The following is a 17703-nucleotide window of genomic DNA, read 5'->3' on the forward strand; positions in this document are numbered from 1 at the left end:
TCTGAAACCAGCGGGGAAGTAACAGAGTGTCCGGCGTATCCAGCTGGATCAAGTTTAACAGAGGACGACTTCAAGGATTGCAGTATTCATGTATTTAAATCGCCAGACTCACATTCTAAATGTAATTGGAATAATAATAATATATAACATGTCGAACGTTTATCTTAATTTTGTTATCCTATATATCTATTATTCTATGTCATAGGTCTTTCTAGGGAAATCACAGTCACATATGATAAGTCTCATACTCATGCAAATTTATATATTCATATTCATAGGGGGCAGTATTTACTCCTTTTGGCAGCTCATGTAAAGTGCATACTCAGCAGGGGGCGACAATGAGCACAAGATATAGTTCCTCCTAGGCTATTAAAGAGTTTGAAATCTGTGCGCCATCCTGAGGTATTATGGGAGTGAAATCCTGAATGTAAATGATTCTGTTTGTCAGGTTGGTAGGCCTGGAGGCGAGCTTGTGGTTTAGTGCAGTGTCACTCACATAAATTGCAGAAAGACTACAGCATGCAAAGCAGCGACTTTAAAGAACAGTGAGAGGGAATAAATATAGAAGGTGCAGAGATTGCAGTCGCACCCAGGCCCTGGAGGCTGAGATGGCCTAAAAGGCTCCTCTGACCCATATGAGAAGAGCAGTACTATAAATAATGTGTAATAGTATGGCAGATTTTGCATTGGGGCCAATGAGATTCAACCTACGCCTCTAAGGATGGCCATACACATTAGATGTATGTCGGCCAAACTCGACGATTTTAGCAGGAACGGCTGACGATCTAATGTGTATGGCGGCGTCCCGACTCTCCCCCAACGGCAGATGTCGGGGGAGAGATAATTCAGGTATGTTGAATTTGAACATACCCAATCCTTTTGTTCACTAGCAGATAAGCCACAGCCAGAAGAGTCAGGCAACGACTTGCTCCCTGAGAACACATGCATGCTCGGCCGAGACAAGCCAAGAATGTGTATGGAGGAAGTCGGGTGGAATAGCTGTCAGCCGAATTTTCGTCCGACAGCTATCTAAAATGTATGGACAGCTCTACAGTGCGCGAGATCAGGTACTCAGCTAATGCAAGAAAAAGCTCATTGAGCGGTGCTTGGGTTGTGTGGGCAGTCATGTGGCCTGTGACCTGCCATCTACAGGGGGCTGGACTGAACAAGCAGAAGAGAAGTAATGTCATCAGGCTGAGCGTGAAGATCTCTAGAACACTGCACGATCAGAGAAGATTTATATTTAGTGAGTTCGATAACTTTTTATTTTGGGCTTCGATGGAATATAATTTTTGAAAACCACTTAAAAGGGGAGGCCCAGGATTCAAGATGTTTTTAAAATAAAAGCAGAAACTTGTAAAAATTAAAACAAACTAATAAGCTGACGACCGAGTGACATTTAGTCAGTAATGCTTCATCCATACATTTTGGATATTAAGCATATAAGAAATACAGATTTCCAGAACTCTTTTTAAACACCCCCAAATTCTGAACAATTCCTTTAAGGGCCTTGAAAACATGGGTGACAACGGTTTTCCTTGGAAATACAGTAGAAGTCTGAATAAAAGGACTTATAGGAAGGCAGGCCATTATTTTTATTTTAGGGGTGATGAATGTTGCCCAGGGCCAAATCGAAATGAAATATATTTAGTTTTAATTTTTTTTGTATTGATTTTTTCCTACACTCCAAAAACATACTGATAGTGTAAAGGAGTTGTCCGGGACTTTCCCTTAATGGCTGATCCTTAGGAATTAATGGTTATGCTAGGTACATTTGAATGGCAGCAGTACCGTGCACAGCCACACCAATATGTATGGCGCTGATCTGCTTTTTGGCGTGGGTTTCAGAGGTCAGACCCCAACCGATATTACATTGGTGGCCTAATCTAAGAATATGCCATCAATTAAAAGTCCCGGGAGAGCCAGTTTAATTACTTTCCTCTGAAATTGGATCTTATGGGGCAGATTTACTAAACTTAGCATGAACTTAGACCCGCCAGTCTGAAGATGCGCCACAGTGGTACACGCTGTATGAATAATTTAACTCATCTTGCTAGACATGCTAGACACTTTTGTGTACCTTACCGCAACTCTTGGTTGGATTCATTTTTGTTTGGCGCACATTGGTGCCATTTTGCATTTTAAGCCACGCCCACATCCTGGTAAGCTACGCCCCTTTCCAAGACACTTTTTAATAAGTCTGTTCTTAAATTAGTCTACAATGAAATTTGGCACATTTTTCGATACATTCTAGACGTAGACACAATAGTACATCTGCCCCAATGTGTGTGTGAATACAATCTATGTACAGCGCTGTGGAATTTGTTGGTGCTGTATAACTAATAGGGAAACAATAAATAAATCAGACTCGTATTCCATAATCCTCTACGTATTATATTTACCCTCCAAACAAGAGCTGAGATGAACCTGGGATGTTGGATCTGTATGCAGAGAATACCAGGCCTGTGAAAACAATCTAATCCAATTTTACTGTTTTCAGACAATGGGAACTTAATCAATAACACATTGTACAGTTCAGCAGATGTTCAGAATTTCGAGTCAACTGCTAGCCACCAAGTCAGTAAATTAATGTCATAGCCTATTCATCATCACTAAGTACAAATGAACCGTGTCAGCATTTTCCAGGCTAATGACTGACTCAAACTACGCTCTGCAAAGCGACTCAAATACCGATACAGTGACTCCGTTACTCTATGAGTAGGTACCAATGATTCAGTGTCAATTGCCTGGTTGCTTTTTCCATTTGCTCCTAGATCATTGAGCAAAATCGCAATTATTCGGAGCTAGTGTTTAGATTTTGAAAGCTGAAAAATAAGAGAATTTCCAAAATGCCTAGAACCCTAGGCCGGGTTCACACGTAGCGTAAATTCTGCAGATTTTCCACAACCGATTTAGTTGCGGAAAATCCGCAGCATAATACGATAGCAGCAGAGTTGATGACATATGAACAAATCACATCGGAAAAATACGCTCAGAAATTGACCTACGGTGCGTTGTTTTAATCCGCATCATGTCAATTGTATTTGCGTAATTGCTGCTTTTTTGTTGCGGGTTTTCCCCATTGAACTCAATAGGGAGGTAAAAGCTGCAACAATTAGCAGATGTTGTAATTTTTGCGGCGAAAAAGCTGTGAGTCCGCTGCAAAAAATCATAACTCAGGAATAAAATATTCATATTTTTACCCAGAATTCTCTGCTTCTTCATCCAGGCCATCCTCTTGGGATGACGTTTCATCCCATGTGACCGCTACAGCCAATCATAGGTTGCAGCGGTTAAATGGGATGAAACGTCATCCCACGGTTGCATAAGATCAGGATGTCGGAGGGACGCGACGCCGTGGTAAGTATAGCAGGATTTCTGCAGCGGACATTCCGGCCGAAAAACTGCACTACAATTTGGTGTCGTTTTTCAGCCGGAATTCCCTGGAGCCGCCAGGGCGGATATGCTGTGCAGCGTATCCGCCCTGTGTGAACTTCCCCTTACATGCATGTTTAGAAGAAAGGGAGGAATCCTCCAGCTCACCTGATTGTAGACGTCACACTGTCTGTAGCGCCCGGGTCCTCGTGTCGGCACATGTAATGGATATAGCAATGAGAAGAAAGGAAGGATCCAGCGCTGAGACCAGGTAATCTGTTAAAATTGGAAACTTCTTCCAAGTTTTATTGATGACAAAGGGTGATTAAAATAGACAATCTGTGTTAGTTCAAAGTCCAAACGGCTAGTTTGAAGGGGAGAGGCGGGTGCCTACGCGTTTCAGACGCGGTCTGCGTCCTTAGTCATGTTTAGATACAGGCTACTAGAGTTCTAAGAGCTCCTTAGCTTACTACCCCCAAAGTATGGCCAGATTTCCTTTATATGAACCTGTACATCAGAGGTCCCAAGGCAATATGTACCAAAAAAAGCAACCCATGCAGCTGATATAGCCTAGGGAACCTGAAGCAGGGGCGTAACTTGAAGCTATGGGGCACAATGCAAAATCTGCAATAGAGCCCCCTAACTATCATACATCTTTCATAGTATTGGTCTCCTCATATGGGGCAGAAGGACCTTTGAGGCCCCTTCAGACTCCATAGCCTAGTTGGAACCGCATGCCTTGCACCCCTAGCCCAGGAGAGAGAGGGTCATTCAAGATTTACTTTTTCCTTATTTTTTAAGTTGTTATAACTCACTTAGGGATTTGGCCTCCACAGGTCAAGCACCTGAAGATGGCCTAATTTTTATATTTGCTGTGGGCATCCCCGTACTCTCTGTACATCACTCAGAGGGCCTCATCCCTTTGTTGCACACAAGCCAGCTTACCCTATGTCGCCGCAGCCATTTTTCATTTTTCCATTTTCTTCCTCCCGCCTTTTAAAAGCCATACCTTTTTTTATTTTTCAGTCGACATAGCCGTATGAGGACTTGCTTTTTGCAGGACGAGCTGTAGTTTTTAATGACACCATTAAATGTATCATATAATGTACTGGGAAAGTGCAAAAAAACAGCGATGGAATGACGGAGGGTCCCATCCTCTTTCTAATAGCTAGATGCTGCAGTCGCTATTGACCGCGGCATCTAAGTGGTTAAACAGCCTGGTTCAGAGTTATCTCCCATCCCATCCGTAACAGTAAAGTGTCGGCTATAATTTACAGCCAACACCCGCTGTCCGGCAGCCTGCTCAATACTCCCCCTTTCCCGCCATGACGTACAGTTACGTTACATTTCGGGAAGGGGATTCAAATACGGCACGTAATTTTTGAGCGAATATGTCATATGAATGTAAAGCTGTGTTCAGACTTCTCTTCTGTTGCTCTTTGCTGGTAAGAATGCGCCAATATGCTCTTCTATTATACACAGTTTAAAAAAATGTATCATAATGAATCCATCATATCTATAATTGACCCTGTAAAAACAGAAGCAATGACGTTAGTGTGCAGAAGCCATGACGTCACTAGCCTGACCATAGCGGTAACTGGTTTTGACTATGGTACCAAGTTCTAGTAATGTCATGGTATCCTTGATGTCACTAGTGCACAATAGCACCTACAGGTACCAGTGGCTGAGAGACACTGGTTTTGGAGCCCTTCTGTATACACGCCAACCTTGGCATTCAATGCCCTGTCTCATTCATTAGCCATAGATGTCCATTCATGTCTAGTAAAACATTAGTAACTCTTATGATTGATGACAGAACACATAGGCACAAGCAATGCCAACTCCTCCTCTAAAATTATAGATTCATTTCAATGGAGGTACCAGTCAGGATGGAACCAGCTCTAAAAAAAATGGTAATACCTAAAATCTTTAAAAAAAATCAAAATACTTTGAGATAAATTCTTTCTTCAGCTGGCCATACACATAATTTTTACCATAAATATACAGTAACAAGCAACATTTACAGATTGTAGATAACATTGTTATATCTATGTTTATAGACAACAACAAAAAACGAAATTTTGTTTTATAGAAATAAAAATGTATTTTTCATTCTAAACAGTCCACCAGGGGGCGTTATGATATATGGTTATTCTAGCAGGTCCATTTTCTCACTTCTGACAAACTTTATGAGCTTGAATAAACTTAATAGCTCTACGACTCAGATGAAAAGTCAGTTGTTAATGACATTTTCTACAATATGCAGGATGCTTCACTGGCACAAACCAATATTGTCCAGTGTCTTTACTATTCCTTCTTATTATTTCTATCTAAATATCAAATATGCATTGACACAGTTCTGATTGCAACAACAGGCAAGGAAACAAAAATCACATTATACCCAAGCTCTGTTCATATTTTCCTGATGAAATTACATTGTTCTCTAGAATGCTTCATGTATAATAATTGAGAACAACTATATTGTGCATTTAAAATGCGACGCGGCTCGATTTGTACTTAATGTGTTATTCCCTGTATAAACATTCCCAAATAAATCTGTTCACTGAACAATGATAGATGACATCTCGGCGCCTTCTTTTTAAATTCAATTTTTTTCTTTTATTGAGGTAAAAAATACTTCAACCACAAAGCTGAGCGGATCTGAGGGCAACATACTGTAGATCCAGGCTTGGAATATCCCAGCAGAGGACTCAGGATATGACATGAACCTGCGCCCATCCACAACAGGGACCATGAGGTCCAGCAGAAGACAACCCCATCTGAAGCCGACCGTGGAGCAGATCATGTTTGGGTCACACAAATAATTAATTAGACCTTACTTATGATATGAAGTTTAGCATGAAGCTCCTCAGCCTGGGTGCCAAACCTGAACCCCCAGGAACTATGCCACCTCATTGTATAGTAAGGTAGCGCTATCTACAGTTCAGAGGTTTTTATATTTTTTTTACACATAAACTATCGCTGGAAATACCAATCTTGCCCTCATGCCAAAAAGGTTGCTCTCATAACAGCGCCAACAGGTAGGATTTCCCCCCATTAAAAGTGCCCACTGGAGTGCTTAATTAATAATAGTATCAGTCACAGAGCTCTTGTGAATAGTGCCAAAGTGGCCCATTATTAGTGCCAGCCATAGTGGCCCCATTAATAGTGGAAGCACCCCCATGAACAGTGCCAGTGTGGTTCTTGAATAGTTCCAGTTAGGCCTCATGCACATGACCATAAGGGTTTTTACTGTCTGTAAATACGGATTCGCAAATATGGATGCACATCTGTAGCCGGCCACAATTGTGGAAACCCCCAGAGACTTCTATGGGCGAGTCTGCCGCAATTGCGGACAAGAATTTGACCTGTTCTATATTTCGTAGATCATTTCTACGGCCTGGACACACATTTGTGAACATACGGAAAGGTGTCTGTGGCCAATAGAAACGAATGGGTCCGCGATTTCATCCGTAAATACAGATGAAAACTACGGTGCATGGGGCCTTAGAGTGTCCAATGAAGAGTGCCAGATAGAGTTGCCCCATTAATAGTGCCAGACAAAGTGGTTAAAGAGGTGTTCCGAGAATCGACATTTATCATCTATTCACAGGAATGGGAAGATTCTTACTTCCAGTCTGAAAACCTGTAGACGAGATACAATTGTAGCAACCCTTCAGAAGTGAGAAGTAATAGACGAGAATCATACGTGCAGTTTAGATGCAGTTTTTGGCTCAGTTTTTTTAACCGAAACCAGAAGTGGAACCAAACCAAAGGAAAGGTATAAAAAAAGACTAATGCATCTCTTATCTTCGGTGTCCACTTCTGTCTTTGGCTCGAAAAACTTCACGAAAACGGCATTAAAACTGTGTGCGTGATCTTGGCCTAAGGGGTCTGCCAACCAAGTGGCCGCATTAGATATGTTCTCCATGGAAATGAATGGACTATAAGGTCTAGATCACACACACACGCAGTTTTATTGCAGTTTTTGGCTCCGTTTTTTTTTTAACCAAACACAGAAATTGACACAAAAGAAAGGAGACGTATCAGTCTTTACTTTATACATTTCCTTCCTTTTGGACCCACTTCTGGCTTTGGCTCAAAAAATGGAGGCAAAAACTGTATCAAAACTGTGTGTGTGATCCTGGTCTTACACCTCAGAAGTTACCTTACATTTTTTCGGAAACATTTGTCGCAGCCATAGACCTTATTTATTTAAAGAAATATCACGTGCTGTATAATCTATAACCCGGGCAGCTGGAACAGCCGGGGCAGACACATATGTTATCTGCAGCCCCCCCACTGAGTGACAACCTAAAGATGAGACAAAAATCTATAAAAGTGTAAATATGTAATTAGGTTTTCTCAGCATGGAGACAGTGGCCATGGAGTCCCGGTGAGAAGACCGTCAATGGCCCGGCAGAGCGATAAATCATAGATGAATTTGTGAGGTTAGAATAATTATGAGGCTGGATGTACATGGGAGATTTATTTTCTAGAGAACCTGCCACGGATCTGGCCGAAAGCGAAATCAGTAGTTTGTGGCAGCTCCCTCCATGTCATGTATATATGGATATGATGTCACATGACGGTTATAATGTAACTGTGGTCATGTCATGTGATATTGAGATTTCTAAAGATGAATATCTGCACCAAGAATGTGTATCCTTAAAGGGTACGTATATTTTTGTATCTATATATTAATGCATCTAGGATAGAAAATGAAGTAACTTTCAATCAGTTTTGATCAAAAATATCCTACCGTTTTGTGCCTACAGCTCCTCTGCAGACCTATCCTACAGATAAACTCTGTGTTGTCTGATCCAGACCTGCAGTCATACTTCATGCTAACCTAATGAATGTGTGGACATATGGAAGATAAGGACAGGTGGAGGATGAATGCAGGAGAAGACGGCACAGGATTTATTTGTAGTCTGTAACCATGGAAATGCATAGATCTGCATTAGAGCTGTAGACACTTTTTTTTAATAATCCAATGTTTTCTGCCTACAATTAGTATAATGTAGAGGAAATCAAATTTCAATACCAGGTGACAGTTTTGTGATCAATGAACTGCGTATTTTTAAACTGCACTGGACTTGTTTGTGGATCACGATAAAGAGTCCATATTTCTTATACTACTGGATTCTGGTCACTATTACCTACAACAGCACAAGGACAGCAAAAAAAAAAATCCCCTCTGCAGATAGAAATTATGTTGTGCAATCTGAAAACAGACAGCTAATATAGGGGGCGCTCCAGACAACACATCCAGACTGCTGTTATAGGGGGCGCTCCAGACTACACATCCATACTGCTGTTATAGGGGACGCTCCGGACTACACATCCAGACTGCTGTTATAGGGGGCGCTCCAGACTACACATCCAGACTGCTGTTATAGGGGGCGCTCCAGACTACACATCCAGACTGCTGTTATAGGGGGCGCTCCAGACTACACATCCATACTGCTGTTATAGGGGACGCTCCGGACTACACATCCAGACTGCTGTTATAGGGGGCGCTCCAGACTACACATCCAGACTGCTGTTATAGGGGGCGCTCCAGACTACACATCCAGACTGCTGTTATAGGGGGCGCTCCAGACTACACATCCATACTGCTGTTATAGGGGACGCTCCGGACTACACATCCAGACTGCTGTTATAGGGGGCGCTCCAGACTACACATCCAGACTGCTGTTATAGGGGGCGCTCCAGACCACACAACCAGACTGCTGTTATAGGGGGCGCTCCAGACTACACATCCAGACTGCTGTTATAGGGGGCGCTCCAGACTACACATCCATACTGCTGTTATAGGGGACGCTCCGGACTACACATCCAGACTGCTGTTATAGGGGGCGCTCCAGACTACACATCCAGACTGCTGTTATAGGGGGCGTGTAACCCAGCAAAAGGATTGTATGGCATTGAGAAATGGGAGGTTGTGGCCGGCCACTAGAGGGTGCTGTGAGGTTAGTACATCGACAGTGTTTAGTGTGTGGAGTGATATACAAGAGAGGTCTGAGAAGCGCTGGACAGGAAGAGACAGAGACAGAGACTGGACTGAGAGAGCTGTAGCAAGTAAGGAAGACAATGTGACTCAGATAACTGTAAAAGATAAAGAGCATTCTGGCCAGCAGCAGAGCATAAGTAATGTGAAGTATCAGACACGCATTTACTGGAGTTCCAAGTTAAGGAGATCCGGCTGAGTTAAGAAGAGAGTGTTTAGAGCAAGAAGCTGAAGACGCCATTTTGAGCATAAGGTAACATAGAGCCATTAAGTGCCGGATCATCAGAGAGTGCATTGTATTACATTGCCGGACCGCAAAGATCACATTACACTAAACCTGGAAGCTAAGAGACTTTATTATCCTAAGGCACCGGATAAAGAGAACATATTTTAATCATTACGGATTATAAGAGACTGTGTTATATTGAAGTGCCGGATAAAAGCAGAGACTGTATTGTTTACCGAGCACCAGTTATATTTTGCCTAGAGCTCAAGTATTTGACTGTTGTCATATTTTCTGCATGTTCAGTAAAGACAAAACGAATATAATCCCGGTGTCAGTAATTATTGTCCTTAAAGTCATATTACAGGCGCTCCAGACTACACATCCAGACTGCTGTTATAGGGGACGCTCCGGACTACACATCCAGACTGCTGTTATAGGGGGCGCTCCAGACTACACATCCAGACTGCTGTTATAGGGGGCGCTCCAGACTACACAGCCAGACTGCTGTTATAGGAGGCGCTCCAGACTACACAGCCAGACTGCTGTTATAGGGGGCGCTCCAGACTACACAGCCAGACTGCTGTTATAGGGGGTGCTCCAGACTACACAGCCAAACTGCTGTTATAGGGGGCGCTCCAGACTACACATCCAGACTGCTGTTATAGGGGGCGCTCCAGACTACACAGCCAGACTGCTGTTATAGGGGGCGCTCCAGACTACACAGCCAGACTGCTGTTATAGGGGGCGTTCCAGACTACACATCCAGACTGCTGTTATAGGGGGTGCTCCAGACTACACAACCAGACTGCTGTTATAGGGGGCGCTCCAGACTACACATCCAGACTGCTGTTATAGGGGGCGCTCCAGACTACACAGCCAGACTGCTGTTATAGGGGGTGCTCCAGACTACACATCCAGACTGCTGTTATAGGGGGCGCTCCAGACTACACAGCCAGACTGCTGTTATAGGGGGCGCTCCAGACTACACATCCAGACTGCTGTTATAGGGGACGCTCCGGACTACACATCCAGACTGCTGTTATAGGGGGCGCTCCAGACTACACATCCAGACTGCTGTTATAGGGGGCACTCCAGACAACACATCCAGACTGCTGTTATAGGGGGCACTCCAGACTACACAGCCAGACTGCTGTTATAGGAGGCGCTCCAGACTACACAGCCAGACTGCTGTTATAGGGGGCGCTCCAGACTACACAGCCAGACTGCTGTTATAGGGGGCGCTCCAGACTACACAGCCAGACTGCTGTTATAGGGGGCGCTCCAGACTACACAGCCAGACTGCTGTTATAGGGGGTGCTCCAGACTACACATCCAGACTGCTGTTATAGGGGGCGCTCCAGACTACACAGCCAGACTGCTGTTATAGGAGGCGCTCCAGACTACACAGCCAGACTGCTGTTATAGGGGGCGCTCCAGACTGCTGTTATAGGGGGCGCTCCAGACTACACAGCCAGACTGCTGTTATAGGAGGCGCTCCAGACTACACAGCCAGACTGCTGTTATAGGGGGCGCTCCAGACTACACAGCCAGACTTCTGCTATAGGAGGTAGTTCAGACTAAACAGTCAGACTGCTGCTATAGGAGGTAGTTCAGACTACACAGTCAGACTGCTGCTATAGGAGGTAGTTCAGACTACACTGTCAGACTGCTGCTATAGGAGGTAGTTCAGACTACACAACCAGACTGCTGTTATAAGAGGTAGTTCAGACTACACAACCAGACTGCTGTTATAGGGGGCGCTCCAGACTACACAGCCTGACTGCTGTTATAGGGGGCGCTCCAGACTACACAGCCAGACTGCTGTTATAGGGGTGCTACAGACCACACAGCCTGACTGCTGTTATAGGGGGCGCTCCAGACTACACTGCCAGACTGCTGTTATAGGGGGTGCTCCAGACTACACATCCAGACTGCTGTTATAGGGGGCGCTCCAGACTACACAGCCAGACTGCTGTTATAGGGGGCGCTCCAGACTACACAACTAGACTGCTGTTATAGGAGGCGCTCTAGACTACACAGCCAGACTGCTGTTATAGGAGGTGCTCCAGACTACACAGCCAGACTGCTGTTATAGGGGGCGCTCCAGACTACACAACTAGACTGCTGTTATAGGAGGCGCTCTAGACTACACAGCCAGACTGCTGTTATAGGGGGCACTCCAGACAACACATCCAGACTGCTGTTATAGGGGGCGCTCCAGACTACACATCCAGACTGCTGTTATAGGGGGCACTCCAGACTACACAGCCAGACTGCTGTTATAGGGGGCGCTCCAGACTACACATCCAGACTGCTGTTATAGGGGGCGCTCCAGACAACATATCCAGACTGCTGTTATAGGGGGCGCTCCAGACAACACATCCAGACTGCTGTTATAGGGGGCGCTCCAGACAACACATCCAGACTGCTGTTATAGGGGAGGCTCCAGACTACACATCCAGACTGCTGTTATAGGGGAGGCACCAGACTACACATCCAGACTGCTGTTATAGGGGGTGCTCCAGACTACACATCCAGACTGCTGTTATAGGGGGTGCTCCAGACTACACAGCCAGACTGCTATTATATTGGCGCTCCAGACTACACAGCCAGACTGCTGTTATAGGGGGCGCTCCAGACTACACAGCCAGACTGCTGTTATAGGGGGCGCTCCAGACTACACATCCAGACTGCTGTTATAGGGGGGGCTCCAGACTACACATCCAGACTGCCATTATAGGGGGCGCTCCAGACAACACATCCAGACTGCTGTTATAGGGGGTGCTCTGGACTACACAACCAGACTGCTGTTATAGGGGGCGCTCCAGACTACACAACCAGTCTGCTGTTATAGGGGGCGCTCCAGACTACACAAGCAGACTGCTGTTATAGGGTGGGCGCTCCAGACTACACAGCCAGACTGCTGTTATAGGGGTGCTACAGACCACACAGCCAGACTGCTGTTATAGGGGGCGCTGCAGACTACACAACCAGATTGCTGTTTAAGGGGAGGGGAGGCAGACCACATTGCTAGACTACTATATGGGGAGATCCAGGTTAAATGGTCAGACTTCTGTGCAGCAAACAACTGCATTTTGATTTAACTCTGAAATGTATTACAAATCTGCTAATTAGATGTCATTTTAAAATTAAACCTAGGTCCAACAATATGTGCTGATTAATTTCATAATATAGCTCTATAGTGATGGTAACTAAAAAATTTCTGATACAGATCTCCAAATCCTATACATAGACATAGAGGTAAATGATACCATTCTTACTACCTGCAGCCACCACTAGAGGAAGCATGGGTGCTTACTGCATACTTCCTTTTTTATTATTGAGTTCAATGTAAACACCATATGCAGTAAGCTCTTAAGCTCCATCTAGTGGTGGCTGCAGGAAACCAGAATTTTATCATTGAACTCTATGCAGGTGATTTGGAGCTCTGTATGAGAAAACAGAGCTTCAACCAGTATAAAGATATATTATAGTAATGAATCAAACAAAATTTTAAACCCAATTGGATTTAAAAAAAATAAAAATAAACGGTGTTCAAGGCTGGACATTCAATAAGTATTGCATAATTGTTTCTCATCGTGTTGGGTAAAAAAAAGTTGCAATTTTCTTGTCTTTGTACGCTGTGTTGCATTTTATACATTTCATTACAAAAGTTTTTGGGTTTTTTACGCTAACTCGTATCCATTGCATTCTGAACAGGGCTGAGGGCTGCTTAGCTACGGAAACAGAAGTTGAGAGTCACCATAGGGATGAATCATCCACGGAGCTGTTTAAAATTCATTATCGCTTCCCTCTGTGGGTGTTCCATTCAAAACGCAACCTCGGGAACAAAGAGATAGCGCTTCTGTAATCAAGCCCTAAAAGTTTTTCTATGTTGATACTTTTTATTAAAAAATAGGTCATACAAGAATTTTATTTCACTGATGTCTAGATTAGACAAATGATAATTCACATATAGAGAAACGTAGACACATTAGTGGAGGGGGGTGCAATGACATGTAGGTTTATGTTAGAACATATGGGAGAATTGCTTAAAAGACAATGCCCTAATATAATGCTATCCTTGGTATAGCTTCACTTAGCTGCAGATAAATACTGTCCCTGAAACTTTCAGCAGACTAGATATAGTTTAAAGGGCTCTCCCTTTTTTTGTTTAGCTGAACTGTCACGAAGACATACTGCCTGCGGTTAGATTTTGCTGACAGGTTTTTAATGGGCACAATTTTACATAAACTGGGGTATGGTATGCATTTGTGCACCTCTGTACTTTAAAGGGGTTGTACAGGATCAAAAAAAAAAATCTCATTTCTTCCAGAAATAGCACCACACCTGTCCTCTGGTTGTGTCTGGTATTGCAATTCAACTCCATTGAAGGGAATGGGGCTAAGCTGATATACCACACACAACCTTTGGACTGGTGTGGCACTGTTTTTGGAAGAAAGCAGCCATATTTATGTAATCTTGTACAACAGCTTTAATCTAAGATTAATTATAAGGGTATGTTCACACGGCCTATTTTCGGGCGTTTTTGGGCCGTTAACGGCCAAAAAACGGCCGGAAAATCGGAAGCAGAACGCCTCCAAACATCTACCCATTGATTTCAATAGGAAAAACGGCGTTCTGTTCACATGGGCCGTTTTTTTACGCGGCCGTTTTGAAAAAGCTTTAGAATGTACGGCATTATTAAAGTGATTAGGGGCAAAAAAAACACAGAAGAAACATCCAATTTTCGGTATACAAGATGTTTGCAAGCTCCGGAAACTATTTGTCTTGGAGAAATGTGTTGAAAAAAATGGGTCCATGTGTTGGTCACCTCCATCTTCAACTGGGGAGGTGGAGCCTGGCTAAAGGGGAGGGCTTAGATTGTCATGTCTATTGCAGACAAAGCAGAGAGGTGAGGTTTCTTAATTCCCCGCAGTCAATCAAGTTTATTATTGGATTATAAATATTGCTCATAAAAGAATCGATTCTGATACTATGTATAAATTAGGGAATTGGTAGCTATGCAATTTTCTAGTATCTTAGGGGAAATTTACCCAAGGTTGCTGGAGCATCTTTTCCTAGAATGCTTCGTTGTGCCATTCCTCTGTTATTCCTCCGGGAAATGAGGACAATTAATAAATTGACTACTGGGTGTTACCCTTCCCCTTGTCAATAAGACGTGTCCCTACACACTTTCCAAACAGTGGCAGACTGCGTAGAGACACGCCCCATTGGTAAGGTAAATGGTTGCACCCAGTTGTCAATGTGAATAACACAATGCAGAGTTCTAAAAAAAAGATGCTCCCGAATTGTTATTTCAAGGGGAATATAAATACAGTATTTACTAAAACAGACTTGTCAACAGAGCTGACAGGTCCTCTTTGAAGAGTAACTACACTTTTATTAAACTTTTGATCTGTCACAGAGACGTATACAAAGTTTGGATCGGTGGGGTCCGGGTGCTGAGACCCCCACCGTTGCTGAAACGAAGGTGCAAAAGCGCTCAGCTGCGCGCCCTCCACCTTCTGCTGTGATCGCCGCTCCCTGTCAAGCTGAACACGGCTCTCATAGACGTTCTATGTAATCGGTCTTCAGGCTGACAGTTAGGGTATGTTCACATGGCCTATTTACGGACGTAATTCGGGCGTTTTTGCCCCGAATTACGTCTGAAAATAGCGCCTCAATAGCGCTGACAAACATCTGCCCATTGAAAGCAATGGGCAGACGTTTGTCTGTTCACACGAGGCGTATATTTACGCGCCGCTGTCAAATGACGGCGCGTAAATAGACGCCCGCGTCAAAGAAGTGACCTGTCACTTCTTTGGCCGTAATTGGAGCCGTTATTCATTGACTCCAATGAATAGCAGCGCTAATTACGCCCGTAATGGACGCGGCGTTCAAGCGCCTGCACATGCCGGTACGGCTGAAATTACGGGGATGTTTTCAGGCTGAAACATCCCCGTAATTTCAGCCGTAACGGACGCCCTCGTGTGAACATACCCTTAGAATTGAGCTAAGCGTTTCTGCACCTCCGTTTCAGCAACAGTGGGGGTCTCAGCACCCGGACCCCCACCAATCCAAACTTTTGATATGTCTCTATGACATATCAAAAGTTTGATGAAAGTGTAGTTGCTATTTAAGTTTGGCATACAAGGTCAGATTGTCTGTGTTAGCAAGAAATCTGATCATCTTTCGGGAATTGTTTTCTAGGATGTCTGGGGGGGGGCAAGGACTGGAGGAAACAGTTCAGGGTTCCATTCCTCTGCTCCATCATAGGAGCAGAACATTGAGAATACCGGAAGCTCGGGATCCGTTGCATGACGAAACCAACGGCGCTTGACGGAACCCATTGACTTTAAGTGGTTCCGTCGGATGTCCGTCATGGTTTCCGTCATTTTGATGGACACATTATTGGTTCATATAGGCAACTGTTTCATTATTCCCTTGCACTAGTTTTGATAAATTGCTCTCTTTGTAACAAACCACGAACTCAGCTCTGCTACATCTGTATTCTGGACTTCTGTTTACTGAAGGAATGTTTACAAGGACCATTAACAGACTGTCCGACAAGCACTCAGAACTTGTTGCGGCTTTAACCAAAAAATGATTAATCTGTCTCGTTGACTTGTTGTGATTGGGGGATCAATCATATATAGTCTGAGACAGCTCATGCCCCTAAGCTGTTTCTTTTTTTTTTGTGGGAATGTCAGAGCTCTTAAACAATTTCTTCAGATTTCCAAGACCCCCACTGCTGTAATTACAGTGAGGTCACTTTAATTATTTTGTTAAAAAGAAAGCAGGCCTGGTTTTTTTACTGATTGGTTGGGACTGTAATGCAAACAAGGAAATTGCTGTGTTTGGGAAACCCAGCCATTATCGGAAGGCAGCGCTCTGTCCTGTCGGAGTCTTGAAAATATCTGAAGTCTCAACAAATAAAGCTCATTGTGAACACAAATATTTGCGGAATATACATTTTTCCTACAAAATAAAATTATTCCAAGTTTCACGTTTCTTGGTTTTTAGGTCTGGTGTCTTGAAAGATTCAATTCACTATAATGTTATTACCCTGAATGCAATACGTAGCATGGCCCAAACTGAGTAATTGCTCAACTACATGAGGACTATGGCCCTGTATCTGTATACTGCATATACTACTTATCAACTCTCCAGGAATATCCGTGAGACTCCCGGGGAAAAAGGGGAGCTCTCCTGGAAGAGCTGGCAAATCTCCTGGCCGCTTCGTCGTCTCCTTTATATTATTCTCATCTCTCCCGGTTTCTGCAGTTTTCTTCAATCATAGGCGTACATTCTAAAGCTACGTTCACATCACATTTGGACCCTACGTTTAGCGTGCACATGGGAAAGCTCCCTATGTACACGCTAAATGTTACATGGGAGCCTATGTGTGACGGATGCCACTTTATGGCATCTGTCACAGGTACACGCTATATGCATACCTTGGGGTGATTTCCCAGGGATGGAATCCCTGGGAAGAGCATCAGATAGCGCTCAGCCTGGGAAGACCCAGACGTAACTGTTCATGTATGGACAGTGATGTCAGTGCTCTGGCCGAGGACTTCAGGGCTGCAGAAGTCCATGGCGTTACTGACCATATATGCACAGTGACATCAGGGGCTCCCTCTAGAAACTGAATCCCCGGCCAGAGCGTTGCTGACGCTCTGGCCAGGGATTCTGGCATATCAAAGCCCCTAATGTCACTGTCCATATATAGACAGTGACGTTAAGGGCTTTCCCAAGATAGGCCAGAGCGTTTGTGATGCTCAGGATGGGGACTCCATAGTTGAAATCCCCTGACATCACTCTCCATATATGGACAGTGACGTCAGGGGCTCAGCGTTTAAAGAAGCACTGTGCCGGGGAGTTCGGGTTATGTATTCCACTGTATGCCTATATACGCTGGTGCATTCCGTCAAAGGAATACGTCGGGACTCCTCCCGACGTATACCTTCGACGGGAGGAAAAAAACGAGATGTGAATGCAAATGACGACTCCTTACAGGATCACAATGTAGAAAATACACAAAAAAATGTTCCCTTTATATTCTCCTCATATATTAATCTCAAAT

General features: G+C 44.0%; 1 protein-coding gene across 1 annotated transcript in view; it reads left to right on the plus strand.

The window, feature by feature from the left end:
* Positions 1 to 17703, plus strand: part of DCST2 (DC-STAMP domain containing 2) — a 787084-nt gene that overhangs the window by 609261 nt on the left and 160120 nt on the right. The window lies entirely within an intron of this gene.

This window comes from Rhinoderma darwinii, chromosome 7 (assembly GCF_050947455.1).
Source record: "Rhinoderma darwinii isolate aRhiDar2 chromosome 7, aRhiDar2.hap1, whole genome shotgun sequence".
In the NCBI taxonomy this organism is placed as follows: Eukaryota; Metazoa; Chordata; class Amphibia; order Anura; family Rhinodermatidae; genus Rhinoderma; species Rhinoderma darwinii.